We start from the raw sequence: 15,025 nt of genomic DNA, 5'->3' as shown, positions 1-15,025 counted from the left end.
TTGTCAAGTGTCCCCACACCATACACGCTTTGCTGTCTATGAATCGAATGTCTCAGGTGACGGCAGCTAGATGGACCCGTTGGACAGCAGTTTTGGAAGCTCCTAATCTCCATATTGTCCGGGCCAGCCCGGTTAATCCCGCAACTATGCTCCCGATGTCAGAATCGAGGGAGCAAGAGGGGGGAGAATGTGAAGAGCATGACTGCGTGGAGATTTTAAAAGAAACAGAAGAAGCAGCCTTAGCAGCAGAGGAACCTCTGCACAACCCAGACCTCATCCTGTTTACAGATGGTTCCTCCTTTGTTGACAATGGTACCAGAAAAGCAGGATGGGCAGTTACAACCTTATATGAGGTCGTGGCAAAAGGATGTTTACCCTCAGGAACGTCAGCACAACAGGCTGAGTTACGGGCCCTGTCAGAAGCATGTCGAATAGCAGAAGGACAGACAGCTAATGTCTACACAGATTCGCGTTATGCTTTTGGAGTCGCTCACGACTTTGGTCTGTTGTAGCGGAAAAGAGGATTCCTCACTGCTGCTGGTACACCTATCCGAAATGGAAAAGAAGTCCGAGACTTACTGGAGGCCATACAATTACCTCAGGAAGTGTCCATCCTGAACTGTAAGGCCCATACCAAGGAAAATACCATAGAAGCACAGGGAAATGCCCTAGCCGACCAAGCAGCTAAAGATGCCGCCTCACAGGGCGTTCCCCTAGAATAACCAACACAGATGTGCAGATTGAAAGCACTCAGGACTCTGACACGAGACCTTCAAACAATGCAAGGCGAGTGCTCCCGAGTGAAAAAATGGACATGGATTGAGGCAGGAATTAAGCTATGTGAAGATGGTGTCTGGAGACAAAGAGTTACCGACAAGCCAGTCGCGCCACAAGTGCTTATGCCTTTTTTAGCCCAACAGATCCACTCGTGGGGACACTTGGCCTCACAACAGATGACGGCACGGTTCCAGAAAAACTGGTGGGGTCGGGGATTTAAAAAACATGCCCAGCTGGTAACAGACCGCTGTGTGGTCTGCCAGAAAAATAATTCTGGACCCATCACGGTAATGCCCCAACTGAGGCCCCCTGCCCCTGTCGGACCATTCCAGCATCTGCAGGTTGATTATATATCTCTTCCTTCCTGCCAAGGATACACTAACATTCTTGTCATGGTCGACAGATTCTCTCGATGGGTAGAAGCTGTCCCAACTAAAAGAGCCACAGCCAATCACACTGCAAAGGTCTTGTGTAAGGATTACATTCCCCGATGGGGAGTCCCGAGTAGCATTGACTCAGATCAGGGAACATACTTCACAGGTGCTGTCTGCCAAGAAGTCTGTAGGTTACTGAACATTATGTGGGATTTACACTGTCCTTATCATCCACAATCATCAGGACAAGTAGAGCGAATGAATCGAACTCAGAAACAACAGCTTGCCAAATATCACCAAGAAGGAACACCATGGCCCCAGGCACTACCAATAGTGCTATGTAGCATTAGAGCAACACCGAAAAGAACTACAGGCCTAAGCCCATTTGAAATTATAACAGGAAGACCCATGTCGCTGTCAGTAACTATCAATTTACGGAAAGATGATGTTCACTTAATGAGTGACACTTTGTTATCATACTGTCAGAACCTAACCAGTGCTATTAGTTCTGTTTCCCGACAGGTATCGGCAGCTTGGGGTAATCCACCTGAAGGAGGACATGACATCATCCCGGGAGTCTGGGTGTGTGTGAAAAAGTTGCATAAAGAACCTTTGGGTGCCAAGTGGGAGGGACCTTATCAAGTGTTATTGACCACCCAGGCAGCTGTATAAGTCCAAGGAAAGAAAGCCTGGATCCACGCTTCACACGTTAAACGAGCACCCGTAACTGAAGCTGAAATCTATTAAGGACAATTACATTTTGCCAAAATGTATAAATTTACTGTATTACTGATTGTAGGTATTCTAGGCATAGGCCTACTTCTTACTAGCCGACCCTCTGCACCAAAGGGAAATAGTAGGGTAGCAAGGGAATTACATGTAAATACCTTTTTATATATGTCATACATTTATGCCAAACAAGGTAACATTTTTAGGTGTTGGGTGTGTGCGCATATTCCTATTCACTCAAAGGGAGGGATTCCCTTGAGGCCAGTTCCCTTGAATATCTCGGAAATGGCTGAATGGATAATTAATCAAAACAAAACAGGCAATGCGTTTCAGGATATGGAAAACTGGGCACGTAAATGGAATTCAGCAGGTTACAATCTGACTACCTTTGAAGGGGGATACCAACCGTGCTACAATAATTCCAAACGGCCCCCATTTTTTGTTATCACTAATACAACGGGAATAGGAAGACCGGGGGAATCGGTCTGTCTGATTAGAAACATCAAAGGAGGTCAAAATATGGGGTATAGTAACTGCTCCCGGAATTATAATATAATCAAGCCACGGAACCGTCCAAACTGGGCTGATGTGGGAATTTTTAACGTAACGGGGATTCTGAATAAAACAGATGGAAAAGCCTGGACAGGCCCCGGAGTGTTGCTGACAAAGAAACAGCTAACATTCATTGCATATAATGGCACCTATTGGGTGTGTGGCCACAAGGCCGACCCTTGGCTGCCCCAGAATTGGACGGGATCCTGCTATTTAGCCTACATTATGCCTTATATGTATCATATAAAGTCACTGTCGGAACATTTACACCGTCCTAAGAGAGCTATCACAGAAACAGAGAGGTTCTTTGCCATTCTGATCCCCAGGTATGGGACCGCCAGACTGGCAAGGGAATCCATTAACATGGCATCCATTATGGAACGGGTAGCCAATGATACCTCAGAGGCCCTAGTTAAAATCAATGCAGAAATGGTAGCAATCCACACAGTAGCCCTACAGAATAGACTGGCCCTTGATTACATCCTGGCTGAAAAGGGAGGTACTTGCGCCCTAGTCGGAACTGAGTGTTGCACGTATATCCCAGATAGCTCCGAAGAAATTACCCACTTAGCGGAGCATATCCAAAAGGAGGTAGAAAAACTTAAGCAACCGCCATCATTCACTTTGTGGAGTGGAGCCACTGAATGGCTAGGTTCAATAGGAACTTCATTGGTGGAAGATTTAATTCTATTTGTTGTAATTGTTTTACTTTTATATTGTTTGTTTATGTTGATTAAATGTTGTTGCGACCAGGCGGCTGTAGCTGCTGTCCTGCATGTGAGACACCTTGCAGGTCCCAGCAGACCGTCTGTACGTTTCACAGGGGTATGTTATGCTTAAGGGAAGGTTGTTTACTGGTTGAACTAAGATATTGATTTGGATTAAATTGGAATAAGGTTAATTAACCTACTAAAACCAGACTTCCATTGTGGCCATGATGGAACTCGGGTTGGTGTAAATTTGTGTGGAAGCTACTAGTCCGGACATGTGGCGAAACACATCAACAAATTTTAGAAGGAAACTCTATTAACATGTATGAAATTATTTTGTAGAATGTTTAACCAGTGATATCTGATGTTTTATGATTCAGTTTGTGAAAGAATCAAAGGGGGGATTGATAGAGAATTCAAACATGCTGCATTTAGACAGACTGAAAATTCACAGACCCCAAGTCAAGGCTGCTACGTGCAGTTCAGCATGTTGCATCAATCAACTTGACATTTTAGGATTTTGGAAAGTGAGCCAATTAAAAGGTTAAAAGACTATTAATTGAGCCAATAAGATCAAAGAAGGCGAGTTCTTTTCTGTAAATTGATCCAGGTATAAATACAGCCATTTTGACCATGTGGTCTCAGAAGGACAAAGACCTGGCTTTAAGCCAGAAGTTTGTTGCTGTCTGGCAGAAATAAAGTTACATTAAAACTACAATCGAAGTTCGTATTTCATTGGAAATTAAGAGATCTAACAAAATCCCTCCATGGGCTCGCCCTCCCTATCTCTGTAATCTCCTCCAGCCCCACAACCCCCCCCGAGATGTCTGCGCTCCTCTAATTCTGCCCTCTTGAGCATCCCTGATTATAATCGCTCAACCATTGGTGGACGTGCCTTCTGTTGCCTAGGCCCCAAGATCTGGAACTTCCTGCCTAAACCTCTCCGCCTCTCTACCACTCTTTCCTCCTTCAATACACTCCTTAAAACATACCTCTTTCACCAAGTGTTTGGTCACCTGCGCTAATTTCTACATATGCGGCTTGGTGTAACATTTTTTAACTGATAATACTCCTGTGAAGTGCCTTGGGACGTTTCACTACATTACAGTAAAGGTGCTATATAAATGCAGGTTATTGTTGTTGTTAAATTCAGAGAAGTTAAAAGCTATGACCTTGCTTAATGTCATCCGTATTATGTGTTATATACACAAAATCATGTTTAAAATGCACTGTATTTTATAATTAAAAAGCTAGCAGGTTGTGCTTCTCAATTGTTAGTCTCATTACAGTTCACCTTCTGTATCCTGGGCCCCATCCAGTGTGAAATGTGATATCAATTATGTTGCATTTGGCAACCGTCACATTTCTCACCAAATCTTGATCAGGCTTTTAGGGTAAAAACAGTGAGTGACACTACCCTGTTCCCCCCCCCCTTACTGTGAATCATTTATAGTGATCCTGGAAAAAGAGTGATTAAAAAAAAATTTTGGAGAATTTTATTTCTTTCTTGTGAACGTTATGTTTGTGTGGGACATACAGTTGTTGAATGTTGTCTGTTAATTCACTAGAAAGCTGACTAGAAGTGAAGAATTTGCAACACTTAAGCAGAAGAAAAAGATTGTAAAAATAAGGGGCATTAAAAAGGAGGTATTTTTACAATAAGAACTCTCAGAGTAACAAGATGTCGCAATGATGTGTCTCCGACAGTCAGCAAGTCAGTTCAATTAGTGATGGGGGCTGGTTGTGAAATGATCCAATGACAGTATTTCAAGGTTAACGTGTCACATGGTGAAAGAAGACAAATTTTAAGAACTTAAGAACATAAGAAATAGGAGCAGGAGTAGGTCATACGGCCCCTCGAGCCTGCTCCACCATTTAAAATACTGCCTATTTCTGTCTTAAATTTATTCAATGACCCAGCTTCCACAGCTCTCTGAGGCAGCGAATTCCACAGATTTACAACCCTCTGAGAGAAGAAATTTCTCCTCATCTCAGTTTTAAATGGGCGGCCCCTTATTCTAAGAATTTTCCCCCTCGTTCTCGTCTCCCCTATCAGTGGAAACATCCTCTCTACATCCACCTTGTCAAGCCCCCTCATAATCTTATATGTTTCGATAAGATCACCTCTCATTCTTCTGAATTCTAGTGAGTAGAGGCCCAAACTACTCAACCTTTCCTCATAAGTCAACCCCCTCATCTCCGGAATCAACCTAGTGAACCTTCTCTGAACTGCCTCCAAAGCAAGTATATCCTTTCTTAAATATGGAAACCTAAATTGTACGCAGTATTCGAGGTGTGGCCTCACCAATACCTTGTATAACTGTAGCAAGACTTCCCTGCTTCCATCCCCTTTGCAATAAAGGCCAATCTTCCATTGGCCTTCCTGATCACTTGCTGTACCTGCATACTAACTTTTTGTGTTTCTTGCACTAGGACCCCCAGGTCCCAATGTACTGCAGCACTTTGCAATTTTTCTCCATTTAAATAATAACTTGCTCTTCAATTTCTTTCTGCCAAAGTGCATAACCTCACATTTTCCAATATTATACTCCATCTGCCAACTTTTTGCCCACTCCTATCTTTGTATTGTCAGCAAACTTGGCTACATTACATTCAGTCCCTTCATCCAAGTCATTAATATAGATTGTAAATAGTTGGGGTCCCAGCACTGATCCCTGCGGCACCCCACTAGTTACTGATTGCCAACCCGAGAATGAACCATTTATCCTGACTCTCTGTTTTCTGTTGGTTAGCCAATCCTCTATCCATGCTAATACATTACCCCCAACCCCGTGAACTTTTATCTTGTGCAGTGACCTTTTATGTGGCACCTTGTCAAATGCCTTCTGGAAGTCCAAATACACAACATCCACTGGTTCCCCTTTATCCACCCTGTTCGTTACATCCTCAAAGAATTCCAGCAAATTTGTCAAACATGATTTCCCCTTCCTAATCCATGCTGATTCTGCCTGACTGAATTATAAGAACATAAGAAATAGGAGCAGGATTAGGCCATACAGCCCTTCGAGCCTGCTCCGCCATTTAATACAATCGTGGCTGATCTGATCATGGACTCAGGTCCACTTCCCTACCCGCTCCCCATAAACCCTTATTCCCTTATCGTTTAAGAAACAGTCTATTGTGTTCCTAACACAGGTGAGGCTGCACATAGGGAGGTTAAAGTAACAGTGACATCAGTCTTTAATAAGACACTCCAGAGTGAGGAACAGGCCTTAGAGGCCGGCTTATATACAGTGCTCCCAAGGGATGCTGGGATCCAATATGCTGTTTACAATATACATAGACTGTTTACAATATACATAGATGACCTGGAAAAGGGGACAGAGTGTAGTGCAACAAAATTTGTAGATGACACAAAGATTAGTGGGAAAGCGCGTTGTGTAGAGGACACAGAGAGGCTGCAAAGAGATTTAGATAGGTTAAGCGAATGGGCTAAGGTTTGGCAGATGGAATACAATGTCGGAAAATGTGAGGTCATACACCTTGGAAAAAAAAACAATAAAAGGGAATATTATTTGAATGGGGAGAAATTACAACGTGCTGCGGTGCAGAAGGACCTGGGGGTTCTTGTGCATGAAACTCTTGTGCATGAATCCCAAAAAGTTAGTTTGCAGGTGCAGCAGGTAATCAGGAAGGCGAATGGAATGTTGGCCTTCATTGCGAGAAGGATGGAGTACAAAAGCAGGGAGGTCCTGCTGCAACTGTATAGAGTATTGGTGAGGCCACACCTGGAGTACTGCGTGCAGTTTTGGTCACCTTACTTAAGGAAGGATATACTAGCTTTGGCGGGGGTACAGAGACGATTCACTAAGCTGATTCCGGAGATGAGGGGGTTACCTTCTGATGATAGATTGAGTAGACTGGGTCTTTACTCGTTGGAGTTCAGAAGGATGAGGGGCGATCTTATAGAAACATTTAAAATAATGAAGGGGATAGACAAGATAGAGGCAGAGAGGTTGTTTCCACTGGTCGGGGAGACTAGAACTAGGGGGCACAGCCTCAAAATACGGGGGAGCCAATTTAAAACCGAGTTGAGAAGAAATTTTTTCTCCCAGAGGGTTGTGAATCTGTGGAATTCTCAGCCCAAGGAAGCAGTTGAGGCTAGCTCATTGAATGTATTCAAATCACAGATAGATAGATTTTTAACCAATAAGGGAATTAAGGGTTATGGGGAGCGGGCGGGTAAGTGGAGCTGAGTCCACGGCCAGATCAGCCATGATCTTGTTGAATGGCAGAGCAGGCTCGAGGGGCTAGATGGCTTACTCCTGTTCCTAATTCTTATGTTCTTATGATCCCTTGGGACTTCAGGGTATGAGCTCCCTGCTGGATGAACATGGTAGTGCATGCTTTACAGATACACATCACTCCCCCCCCCCCACCCCCCCAAAGTCAAAGTGAAAACTATTTACAAGGTGAGGCGGTCGGGAGCCTTTCTTTCCCTGGTGGACCGCCTCGGTACAAATGTCTGTTCTGGTGTGCTGGCTGTGCCCTCGCTGGGCTGGCGTGTTGTTGGCCCTGCAGGGCTGCTGGGTGAGCCTGGCCTTGCTGGGCTGTTGGGCGTCATGGGTTTGATTTCCTGGTCCGGGGTGGTGTCGTTGATCCTTTGGGTGTGTGTTGTGGGCTCGAAAAAGGTGGTGTCTGCTGTGGGTTGTTCAGGGCAGTCTGTGAACCGCAGCCTCGTTTGGTCCAGGTGCTTTCTGCAAATTTGTCCATTGTCTAGTTTGACTACAAACACCCTATTCCCTTCTTTAGCTATCACCGTGCCCGCGATCCACTTGGAACCATGTCCATAGTTTAGCACATACACAGGGTCATTCAGATCAATTTCCCATGACACAGTGGTGCGACCATCGTTTACATTTTGTTGCTGCCGCCTGCTCTCTACCTGATCATGCAGGTTGTGGTGAACCAGCAAGAGTCTAGTTTTAAATGTCCTTTTCATGAGTAGCTCAGCCGGAAGCACCCCTGGGGTCTCGTGCGGTAGCTGAGCAGTACTCGGGACAGGCGGGTTTGGAGTGAGCCTTCTGTGACTCGTTTAAGGCTCTGTGTGATTGTTTGTACTGCCCGCTCTGCCTGCCCATTGGAGGCTGGTTTAAACGGGGCCGAGGTGACATATTTGATCCCACTGCGGCTCATGAATTCTTTAAATTCAGCACTGGTGAAACATGGCCCGTTGTCACTGACCAGTATGTGAGTCAGGCCGTGGGTGGAAAACATGGCCCTCAGGCTTTCAATGGTGGCGGTGGCGGTGCTTCCCGACACTATTTCACATTCAAGTAATTTTGAAAAAGCATCCAACACCACCAGGAACATTGTGCCGAGAAACGGGCCCGCATAGTCGACATGGATCCTCGACCATGGTCTGGAGGGCCAGGACCACAAACTTAGTGGTGCCTCTCTGGACGCATTGCTCAACTGAGCACATACGCTGCATTGCCATACACAGGACTCTAAGTCAGAGTCGATACAGGGCCACCACATGTGGGATCTGGCTATCGCTTTCATCATTACTATACCCGGGTGTGTGCTGTGGAGATCCGAGATGAACGTCTCCCTGTCCTTTTTTGGTAGCACTACGCGGTTACTCCACAACAGGCAGTCTGCCTGAATGGACAGTTCGTCCTTTCGCTGCTGGAACAGCTTGATTAGCTCTTGCATTTCAACGGGGTTGCTGGCCCAGCTCCCATGCAGTACACAGTTTTTTTTACTAGGGACAGCAGAGGATCTTGGCTGGTCCAAGTCCTAATCTGGCGGGCCGTGACAGGTGATTTATCATTTTCAAACGCTTCCATGACTATCAACAAGTCTGTGGGCTGAGCCACCATCAACAAGTTTGCAGGCTGCGCCATTTCCACCCCCCGTGGTGGGCAATGGTAGTCAAACTAGACAAATGGACAAATTTGCAGAAAGCAAAACAGATGTTAGGCTAACTGGTCAATAGTTATCTGCTTTTTGTCTGCCTCCTTTTTTAAATAGGGGTGTTACATTTGTAGTTTTCCAATCTGCTGGGACCTCCCCAGAATCCAGGGAATTTTGGCAAATTACAACCAATGCATCCACTATTCCTGCCGCTACTTCTCTTAAGACCTGACGATGCAAACCATCTGGTCCAGGGGATTTATCCGCCTTTAGTCCCATTATCTTGCTGAGTACCACCTCCTTAGTGATTGTGGTAAGTTCCTCCCCCCCGATAGCCCCTTGACTATCCACTATTGGGATATTTTTTGTGTCCTCTACCGTAAAGACTGATACAAAATATTTATTCAGAGTTTCTGCCATCTCCATGTTCCCCATTACTAATTCCATGGTCTTGTCCTCTAAGGGACCAACATTTACTTTAGCCACCCTTTTCCTTTTTATATACCTGTACAAACACTTGCTATCTGTTTTTATATTTCGTGCTAGTTTACTTTCATAGTCTATCTTCCCTTGCTTAATCATTTTATTAGTCATTCTTTGCTGGTTTTTAAAAGCTTCCCAATCTTCTGTCCTCCCACTAGTTTTAGCTACTTGTTTTTAATTGGATACCATCCTTTATTTCTTCAGTTAGTCACGGATGGCTATCTTTTCTCTTACACCCTTTCCTCCTCACTGGAATATATTTTTCTTGAGAGTTATGAAATATCTCCTTAAATGTACGCCACAGTTCATCAACTGTCCTACACTTTAATCTATTTTCCCAGTCCGCTTTAGCCAACTCTGCCCTCATACCTTTGTAGTCTCCTTTATTTAAGCTTAGTACGCTGGTTTGATATCCAACTTTCTCGCCCTCCATCTGAATTTGAAATTCATCCATGCTATGGTCAACTCATTCCAAGGAGATCCTTTACTAGGAGATTGTTTATTAATCCTGTCACATTAGACAGGATCAGATCTAAGATATCCTGCCCCCTGGTTAGTTCCGTTACATACCGCTCAAGGAACCCATCCCTTATGCACTCTATGAACTCTTCCTCAAGGCTACCCAGACCAATTTGATTTGTTCAATGAATATAGAGATTAAAATCACCCATGATTATTGCTGTTCCCTTTTTACAAGCCCTCACTATTTTTCTAGACCAATATGTCGAGGAACCAACCAGGGAGCTGGTCATCCTAGACTGGGTGATGTGTAATGAGAAGGGACTAATTAGCAATCTTGTTGTGCGATGCCCTTTGGGGAAAAGTGACCATAATATGGTAGAATTCCTTATTAAGATGGAGAGTGACAAAGTTAATTCGGAAACTAGGGTCCTGAACTTAAGGAAAGGTAACTTCGACGGTATGAGGTGTGAATTGGCTGGAATAGACTGGCAGAGGATACTTAAAGGGTTGACGGTGGATAAGCAATGGCAAACATTTAAAGATCACATGGATGAACATCAGCAATTGTACATCCCTGTCTAGAGTAAAAATAAAACGGGGAAGGTGGCTCAACCGTGGCTAACAGGGGAAATTAAGGATAGTGTTAAAACCAAGGAAGAGGCTTATAAATTGGCTAGAAAAAGCAACAAACCTGAGGACTGGGAGAAATTTAGAATTCACAGAGGAGGACTAAGAGTTTAATTAAGAAGGGGAAAATAGAGTACGAGAGGAAGCTTGCAGGGAACATAAAAACTGATTGCAAAAGCTTCTATAAATATGTGAAGAGAAAAAGATTAGTAAAGAGAAACGTAGGTCCCTTGCAGTCGGATTCAGGTGAATCTATAATGGGGAACAAAGAAATGGCAAACCAATTGAACCAATACTTCGGTTCCGTCTTCACAAAGGAAGATACAAATAACCTTCCGAATGTACTTGGGGACAGTGGGTCTCGTGAGAATGAGGAACTGAAAGATATCCTTATTAGGCGGGAAATTGCGTTAGGGAAATTGATGGGATTAAAGGCCGATAAATCCCCGGGTCCTGATAGTCTGCATCCCAGAGTACTTAAGGAAGTGGCCCTAGAAATAATGGATGCTTTGGTGATCATTTTCCAACAATCTATCGACTCTGGATCAGTTCCTATGGACTGGAGGGTAGCTAATGTAACGCCACTTTTTTTAAAAGGAGGGAGAGAGAAAGCAGGTAATTATAGACTGGTTAGCCTAACATCAGTAGTGGGGAAAATGTTGGAATCAATCATTAAGGATGAAATAGCAGCCCATTTGGAAAGCAGTGACAGGATTGGATCGAGTCAGTATGGATTTATGAAAGGGAAATCATGCTTGACGAATCTTCTGGAATTTTTTGAGGATGTAACTAGTAGAGTGGACAAGGGAGAACCAGTGGATGTGGTGTATTTGGACTTTCAAAAGGCTTTTGACAAGGTCCCACACAAGAGATTGGTGTACAAAATCAAAGCGCATGGTATTGGGGGTAATGTACTGACATGGATAGAGAACTGGTTGGCAGACAGGAAGCAGAGAATCGGGATAAACGGGTTCTTTTCAGAATGGCAGGCAGTTACTAGTGGGGTGCCGCAGGGCTCAGTGCTGGGACCCCAGCTCTTTACAATATACATTAACGATTTGGATGAAGGAATAGAGTGCAATATCTCCAAGTTTGCAGATGACACTAAACTGGGTGGCGGTGTGAGCTGTGAGGAGGACACTAAGAGGCTGCAGGGTGACTTGGACAGATTAGGTGAGTGGGCAAATACATGGCAGATGCAGTATAATGTGGATAAATGTGAGGTTATCCATTTTGGGGGCAAAAACACGAAGGCAGAATATTATCTGAATGGCGGCAGACTAGAAAAAGGGGAGGTGCAACGAGACCTGGGTGTCATCTTCATCAGTCACTGAAAGTGGTCATGCAGGTACAGCAGGCGGTAAAGAAGGCAAATGGTATGTTGGCCTTCATAGCTAGGGGATTTGAATATAGGAGCAGGGCGGTCTTACTGCAGTTGTACAGGACCTTAGTGAGGCCTCACCTGGAATATTGTGTTCAGTTTTGGTCTCCTAGTCTGAGGAAGGACGTTCTTGCTATTGAGGGAGTGCAGCGAAGGTTCACCAGACTGATTCCCGGGATGGCTGGGCTGTCATATGAGGAGAGACTGGATCAACTGGGCCTTTATTCACTGGCGTTTAGAAGGATGAAAAGGGATCTCATAGAAACATATAAGATTCTGACAGGACTGGACAGGTTAGATGCGGGAGGAATGTACCCGATGTTGGGGAAGTCCAAAACAAGGAGATAGGATAAGGGGTAGGCCATTTAGGAATGAGATGAGGAGAAACTTCTTCACTCAGAGAGTTGTTGACCTGTGGAATTCCCTATCGTAGAGAGTTGTTGATGCCAGTTCATTGGATATATTCAAGAGGGAGTTAGATATGGCCCTTACGGTAAGGGGATCAAGGGGTATGGAGAGAATGCAGGAAAGGGGTACTGAAGGAATGATCAGTCATGATCTTATTGAATGGCGGTGCAGGCTCGAAGGGCCGAATGACCTACTCCTGCACCTATTTTCTATGTTTCTATGTTTCTATTTCTTGGTTTATCCTCCGACCAACAGAGTGGGGAGATCAGCACTCTCCAGTGCTGCAGAGGTCACACCTGCCATTTGCTTCCAACTGTATCTACAAACTCAGGCCCACCTGTCTGGCAATGCCTGAAGACAACTGCCTCTGAAGGTTCCAGGTCGGCACCGGTACCAGCTGCAGATCTGTCACCTGTGCTAAGCTGTAGCAGAGGGAATGCACTGGCGGTGACAGTCAAGGTCACGGGACTTGATGGCTTGCATCCTAGGGTCTTAAAAGAAGTGGCTACAGAGATAGTGGATGCTTTGGTTGTAATCCACCAAAATTCCCTGGATTTTAGAGAGGTATCAGCGGATTCATTTTGTTGGCCCCTTCATTTTGTTGGCCACGAAGTACTGGTTCAAATAGCTCATAAAGTCTTCCCAATCTTCTCCCTCCACAAATCGCTCTAAAAATCCAATCGTGCTCATTTTGCAAACAAAGGTTCTTGTATTCTCGTCGCCAAATGTTATTTATGCAATATGAGTACGGTTTAACTGAACAAAGTACAACCTTGACTCTGCTTTATTATGGCCCAAAGTGCCTGACTCACAAAATGGCTGGCCTTTTATACCAGAGCAGCACCATGTGTGTGCTGCTCAGTGGCCTCCAACAATGACACCATCTGGTGGCTACAAACAGCATGTACATACATGACAGTTAAGAAGGCATACGGAATGCTTGCCTTTATTAGCTGAGGCATAGAATACAAGAGTGGGGGGGGCGGTTTAATGCTTGAATTGTATAAAACACTGGTTAGGCCACAGCTAGAGTACTGTGTGCAGTTCTGGTCACCGCATTACAGTAATTATGTGATTGCACTGGAGAGGGTACAGAGTAGATTTATGAGGATGTTGCTGTGAGTGGGGAATCTTCGCTATGAGGACAGTTTGGATATGCTGGGTTTGTTTTCCTTGGAACAGAGGAGGCTGAGGGGAGACCTCATTGAGGTGTATACAATTATGAGGGGCCGAGATAGTGGATAGAAAGGGCCTATTTCCCTTAGCAGGAGGGGTCCACTACCAGGAAGCATAAATTTAAAGTAATTGATAGAAGGTTTAGAGTGGATTTGAGGGGAAATTTCTTCACGCAAAGGGTTGTGGGGGTCTGGAACTCACTGCCTGAAAGGGTGGTAGAGGCAGAAACCCTCACCACATTTAAAAAGGACTTGGATGTGCACTTGAAGTGCCTTAACCTGCTGGGTTACGGGCCTAGAGCTGGAAAGTGGGATTAGACTGGATAGCCTCTTGGTGGCTGGCACGGACACAATGGGCCAAAATGGCCTCCTTCCGTGCTATAACCATCTATGATTCTTTAAAAAGGTTACTGCACAAGCTAAGAGCTCAAAGGATTGGCAGTAATATATTATCATGGATAATGCATTGCCAACGCACAGAAAAAAGAGAGTCGGGATAAATGGGTCATTTTCTGGTTGGCAAACGGTAACTAGTAGGGTGCCGCAGGGATCGGTGGTGGGTCCTCAACTATTTACAATCTAGATTAATGACTTGGATGAAGGGACTGAGTGTAATGTAGCCAAGTTTGCTGATGATACAAAGATGGGTGGGAAAGCAAGTTATGAGGAGGATACAACAAATCTGCAAAAGGATATAGACAAGCTAAGTGAGTGAGTGGGGGTGGGGGGAACATTTGATAGATGAAGTATAATGTGGGAAAGTGTGAGGTTATCCATTTTGTAAGGAAAAATAAAAAAGCAAATTATTATTTAAATGGAGAGAAAGTGCTGCAGTACAGAAGGACCTGGGGGTCTGTGCATGAAACAAAAAAAGTTAGTATGCAGGTACAGCAAGTAATCAAGACGGCAAATGGAATTTTGGCCTTTATTGCAAGGGGGATAGAGTATAAAAGCAGAGAAGACCTGCTACAATTGTATCGGGTATTGGTGAGGCCGCACCTAGAGTACTGCGTGAAATTTTGGTCTCCTTATTTAAGGAAGGATACTTGCTTTGGAGGCAGTTCAGAAAAGGTTCACTGGAATGATTCTGGAGATGAGGAGGTTGACTTATGAAGAACGGATGAGTAAGTTGGGCCTGTACTCATTGGAGTTTAGAAGAATGAAAGGTGATCTTATTGAAACATATAAGATACTGAGTGGGCTCGACAAGGTAGATGCAGAGAGGATGTTTCCACTCGTGGGGGGAACCCAGAACTTGATTAGAACTGACATGAGGAGTAATTTCTTCTCTCAAAGAGTCGTAGGTCTATGGAATTGTTTTCCCTAGAGAACTGTGAAGGCTGCGTCATTGAACGTACTTAAGTTGGAGATAGACAGATTTCTGATCGATAAGGGAGTGAAGGGTTATGGGGAGCGGGCAGGGAAGTGGAGCTGAGCCCAAGATCAGATCAGCCATGATGTTTTTTA

Source organism: Pristiophorus japonicus, chromosome 1 (genome assembly GCF_044704955.1).
Source record: "Pristiophorus japonicus isolate sPriJap1 chromosome 1, sPriJap1.hap1, whole genome shotgun sequence".
NCBI classification, from domain to species: domain Eukaryota; kingdom Metazoa; phylum Chordata; class Chondrichthyes; family Pristiophoridae; genus Pristiophorus; species Pristiophorus japonicus.
This window is presented reverse-complemented; position numbering follows the sequence as displayed.